Below are 6,012 nucleotides of genomic sequence, written 5' to 3' on the forward strand. Positions count from 1 at the left end.
AGTTGGTGAATGGGACCTCCGTGGAATATTCTTCAGCACTAGTAAGAAATGAACTATTCAGCCATGAGCATACATGGAAGAAACTTAAAGGCAAGAGAAAGAAGCCAGTCTGAAAATCCTACACACTGTATGATTCCAACTAGAAGATTTATTTTTTTTTTTTGGTTTTTTTTTTTGGCAGTTTTTGGCAGGGCCAGGTTTGAACCCATCACTTCTGGTACATGGGGCCGGCGCCCTACTCCTTTGAGCCACAGGTGCCACACTATAAGATGTTTTTTTAAAACGGTAAAACTATGGAGACAATAAAAAGATCAGTGGTTGGCAAGGCTGGGGAGGGAATGAGACAAACAGGTGGAACACAGAACTTTTGGGGGCCTTGAAACTCCTGTGTATGATACTGTAATGTTGTACACATGTTATGCATTTTTCCAAACCCACAGAATGTAAAGTGAACCCTAATTATAAACTACGGACTCAGGTGATAAGGATGCATCAACGTGTGTTCATCAGTTGTAACAGAGGTACTACTCTGGTGGGGGATGTTGTTCACAGGGTAGGCTGTGCGTGTTGGGGCAGGAGGCACCTCTGCTTAATTTTGCAGTGATCCTAAACTATTCTAATAAAATAAAGCCTATTAAAAATTCAAAAAACAAAGACATGCAAAAGACAATGGTGGATTTCACAAATCACAGCTTCCTTCCCACGAGCAATTTGTTTTTGTGGAGATTCACGCCACATTCAGCGAAGCATCAACAACTTCAGCCCTGAGGGTTTGATGAAATATGCAGGAGAGAGAATGTTCTAGAGTCAGACACTGATTTGCAGCTGTGAGTTTGCACATCACTGCTATTTGCTTTATTTCTACAGAAATGGATTTAGTGAGAGCATTTTTGGATGATCTTAGTAAAGGCCACCAAGATTTAATAGCTTAATGTGTCCTTTGAAAGTCAATGTTATGCCTGGTACTGGGTTTTGTTTTACTTTACTTTGTTTTGGTTCCTTGTCAATTTCTTAAAAATATCAGTACTTTTCATCAGTCCAAGGAAGATGAGAAATATATAATCTACCAACTGCTTTTTTTGCGCAGTTGAATAGGTGTTTACCTCTATTCTTCTAATTCTACCTTCTCAAGAGAATTCTACCATTACCTCTCTGGCATGATTGTGTAAATCCTTCACATTTACTATTAAAAAAAAAAAGTAATGAAGTTGACTGTATGCTCATTTTACTGAGTACTAAATTGTTTTTCCTGGACTCTAAAGACTAGCTGATAATTAATTGTCTTTAAATATAACACTTGAGAAGTGCTTACAGAAAAAAGGCATACTCACATTTTACAAAAAATAATTCACCTACCATACACTCGCCTCATCAGTGAACAGGGCTGCAGGACAATTTACATTTTCAAAAGCTTTGGGGCCACAGTCTAAATAGCAAAGTTTAGACAGAGGCTGTGACCCTTTCTGCTTGTTTCACTAGAGTCTCCCTGTGTGATGGAATTATCTAACCTCACAAGAAAAATCTACAAGGAAAGTAGGAGGGCGGAACGAAATTTTTCAAAATACGTGCCATTGTTATAAAAGATTATCATCTTTATTAATGTCTAGTTGAAAGAATAATAATAATAATTGGAATATACTAATTTCACTTTATCCAACTATATGTCATTTTATACAAATAACATTGTACACATTTAATTTATTTACATTATATACATTTTAATTTAAATAAATGCATATGAATACAAATGCTCATGCTCTTTTTTATCTATAGTAAATGCTATAAGTGCATTTCTATACTATAGTTATCATTTATACTTGATTAGTACATTCATTGGCTTATTTTATTAAAAAATTGTTTTTTGTCTGATTTTAAGAGTTAAGGAATAATCTGCATAGATGCACTCATGCATGAAAACATATATATATATATATATATATTACATATATAGATGCACACATATACACATCCAAGGATATATTGACTTGACCCTTAAACATTGTGGACATTAGGGACAACCACACAGTGCAGTCAAGCTCTGGCCTCCTCTAATACTAACCAGTAATAGCCTGCTGGCCACTGGAAGCACTGCTGAGAACATAAAGCCAATTAATATGTATTTTGTATGTTGCATACATGATACACTGTATTTTCACAGTAAAGTGAGCAAGAAAAAAGAAAACATTGTTAATAAAATTGTAAAAGAGAAAATAAATATGTCATCATTAGGTGGAAGTAGACCATCATAAAGGTCTCCCCTCTGTCTTGCTGAGCAGGTTGAGGGGGGACTGGGCTTGCAGCTTCAGGGGTGGCAGAAGAGGAAGAAAATCCACATACAAGTCAACCTGTTCAGTCCAAATCCATGCTGTTCAGGGGTCAACTGCTTATGAATATACATGAATATGTACCTGTTGGTGACTTTTTATAAACAACCACATTTCCATACTGTGAGCATTGATTGCCATTGGGCCAACCAATAATTAACACAGGTTGGATTTCCCCCTTGGACAAATCTCAATCTTTTAGGTGTTGTTATGATAAAATGAAAAAACAAAGGCAGCAAATACTCAAATGAGTTCATTTCCTTGGAAAAAGAACTTACACATTTCTATTTTATAACTATATTATACATTTCATATTCATCTTCTATGGATATTTTCTGTGCTCTGGATTTTTGTTTTTATTTGCAGGGTGGGGGGGAGGAAGGGTCTTCCAGTAGAGACCAGAAAACCTGCTAGACAAATTCTAAAAGAGCTGTAACACTTGGATTTTGTTGTTGTTTTAAATTAACTTTTATTATATACAGAGGGTCCCAAGTGTATATATACATATATACACACACATATATATGCATATAAATGTAGATCTATACATCTGTCTCTCTATATATATATTTACACACACACATTTTAAGAAAGGAAAAATGGATTAAAATTGTAATACTCAATGTATACTGATAACAAAAGATGAACACAAGTCACACTTGAGCACCTCTTTTTTCAAATTTTTTTGGAAGACAGAGTCTCACTCTGTCACCCTCAGTAGAGTGCTGTGGCATCACAGCTCACAGAACTTCAAACTCTTGGGCTTAAGCAATTCTCTTGTCTCAGCCTCCCACATAGGCAGAACTACAGGTGCCTGACTCAATGCTCAGATACTTTTTGGTTGTGGCTGTCATTGTTTGGCAGGCCCAGACTGGATTCAAAGCTGCCAGCTCTGGTGCATGTGTCTGGCACCCTAGCCACTGAGCTATAGGCACCGAGCCTTGAGCACTTCTTGTAACTGCAGAAGTCAAACATGATTTGAGTATTACAATTTACTACAATTTTTTCCTTTCTAAAATGTGTAGATAGTTTTTAATACCCTCTCTATATTTATGGGGTACATTGCATATACAATGGGCTATATGTTCTGATATGTGTACACATTGTGTGTACACTGCATGGCCCAAGCAGGCTGAAGGAGGGTCATGGGGAAGGAGCCGTGTGGGATTTTCAAAGCAAAGCTAGCAAGGTTCACAGATGTGCTTCTGAACACAGTGGGCTAAATTATCTAAAAACACTGCAAAATCCTGTCTAAATTATCCGAAGATACTGCAAATTCAAAATATCTAAAACCCAGTTTATCATCTTTTTCTCATAAACACAGTTATGCTTCATGCTTCTAGGTTCCTGATCTCAGTAAATGAAGTCATCTCTGCTAATTGGGCAACTAAAAAAGCTCCCAGTCTGTCTCCTAATCCTCCTTGTTTTTTAATCCAGGGTAAGTGCCGAATGTATTGATAAATTCTTCCTCCTGCCTAAATGTCCCTCCTCACGAGTGCTTCTCCTTATCACCACCACTGCCTCAGCTCACCCTTCCCAAGCCTTGCTCAGTCACCTGGCTAGAGTGCCATGGCATCATCACAGCTCATTGTGACCTCAGATTCTTGGGCAAGCAATTCTTCTGCCTCAGTCTCCCAAAGCACTAGGACTGTAGGCGTCCACCACCTTTCCCAGCCCTCACTTACATCTTCAGAGACCCACTGCCTCTAGTTTTAGCCCCTGGAGTTAGATTTTACACAGAAGCCACTGTGAGCTTTTCAAACAAACATCTGTCTCACCTCTCACCCTTCACTTCTGCACACAGGACAAAGTCTATTCTCTCAAGCTGGGAATGTGAGAGCCTTGAGGTCTGCCTTTTACCTACAGCTCTAATCTCCCAAGCTGTCACGAATTAATTCTCCAACAAAACTCACTACCTCCAGTGTTCTTTATGTTCCCACAGTTTCAAAACTATTTTTGATGCATGCTGGTCCTGACATTTGCAATGACTCACCCCATTACACTCCCTGCCGTGCCTCTGCAAAATTCATCTTTAAGAGCTGAGTTTCAGTGGCACATTTTCTAATACCTCGACCTCTCCCTCTGTCTTTCCCTCTCCCTCTCTGTCTCCTTCTCTGTTTCCCTCTCCCTCACCCCACCATTATCCATCTTAACAATAAAATGCTAAACATGCAGGAAATTTAAAGATCATTGAAGCAATCCCTTCCCCTTCATATTACAAATCAGGAAACTAATAACAGAAAGGTAAAGCAGCAAGGTCACCATAGGTAGAAAGTTTTTTTGAAACCCACAATGACCTCAATTCTCCTAACTGGTGAGCTTCAGCCTGAACCTATACTCCCTCCACTCCCATATCTGCTCTCAGATATCTTAAATGGATGAATGATGAACAGCCCTGGATTTGTTTATTCTATTTTATTTTTATTTCTTTTCTTTTCTTATTCTTCTTCTTCTTCTTTTCTTTTCTTTTCTTTTTTTTTTTTTTTGGAGACAGTCTCACTCTGTCACGTAGGCTAGAGTGCAATGGACAGCATCATCATAGCTTACAGTAACCTCAAACTCAAACTCCTAGGCTCTAGTGATCCTCCTGCCTCAGCCTCCGGAGTAGCTGGGACTACAGGTATATGCCACCATGCCCAGAACATTTTTCTATTTTTAGTAGAGACACCGTCTTTCTCTTGCTCAGGCTGGTCTAAAACTTGAGCTCAAGGGATCCTCTCGCCTCAGCCTCCAGAGTGCTGGGATTACAGGTATGAGCCACTGCACTCTACCTATTTATTTTATTGATATAAGGTATTTGATCAATATTTGTGCAATAAATAAATAAAACAATAAGATTTACTTGTAATAATCTAATTGCACTGTCAGCAACTGTTACAGTGCATTCACTTACTTCTTCACTCATTATTCCTTTTTTTACTTATTTACCATGTTTATATCCTTATATGCCAAATGCTGAGAATAAAAAGCAATAGAGAACTAAATCTTTGTACTCCAGACAATCACAGGGAAATAGACACATAATCAGAATATTAAAGCAAAGTTAAAAAGCTTATCATAGAAGAGTGAATAAACCAAGTACATGATTTTTTTTTTTTTTTTAGGAAAAAGCAACCACGTTTTAGGAAAAAAATCACTAAGCTTGATGATAATAATAAAAAGAGAGAAACAAGAGCAAAAATAATGAAATGATGAACCAGTGTTTTTATACTGAGCTTGAATTAATCTCATAAATGCTAACACTAATTTATCATTCTACAAAATTAGACTGAAGATGAGTCAGTCACATACATATGACCATAAATTTAGATTTTTTAAAAATTATATGTGTTGCTACTTTAGTTTAGTCTTGAGCATTTCAAGTTTAGAGTTGAATTTGTTTCCTTTTTTTTTTTTTTTTAACGTGGAGTCTTACACTGTCACCCTGGGTAGTGTGCCATGGTGTTATAGCTCACAGCTTGGCTCAAGCAGTCCTCCCCCTCAGCTTCCTAAGTAGCTGGAACTACAAGCACCCACCACAACACCCAGCTATTTTTTTCTAATTTTAGTAAAGACAGGGGTCTCACTCTTGTTCAGGCTGGTCTCAAACTCCTGAGCTTAAGGGATCCTCCTACCTCGGCCTCCCAGAATGCTAAGATTGCACACATGAGCCACTGCACCAGGCCTTAATTTCCTTTCTGAACATTTG

General features: G+C 37.8%; 1 non-coding gene across 1 annotated transcript; it reads right to left on the reverse strand.

Moving 5' to 3' along the window:
* Window positions 1–2,703: 2,703 nt before the first annotated feature.
* On the reverse strand, window positions 2,704–2,765 carry LOC111722585. The gene has a single exon (XR_002771335.1). It is a non-coding gene; the product is annotated as a U7 small nuclear RNA (small nuclear RNA).
* Window positions 2,766–6,012: the final 3,247 nt, after the last annotated feature.

The sequence above is a fragment of the Otolemur garnettii genome, unplaced genomic scaffold (genome assembly GCF_000181295.1).
Source record: "Otolemur garnettii isolate 467f Iridium unplaced genomic scaffold, OtoGar3 scaffold00280, whole genome shotgun sequence".
Taxonomy (NCBI): Eukaryota; Metazoa; Chordata; class Mammalia; order Primates; family Galagidae; genus Otolemur; species Otolemur garnettii.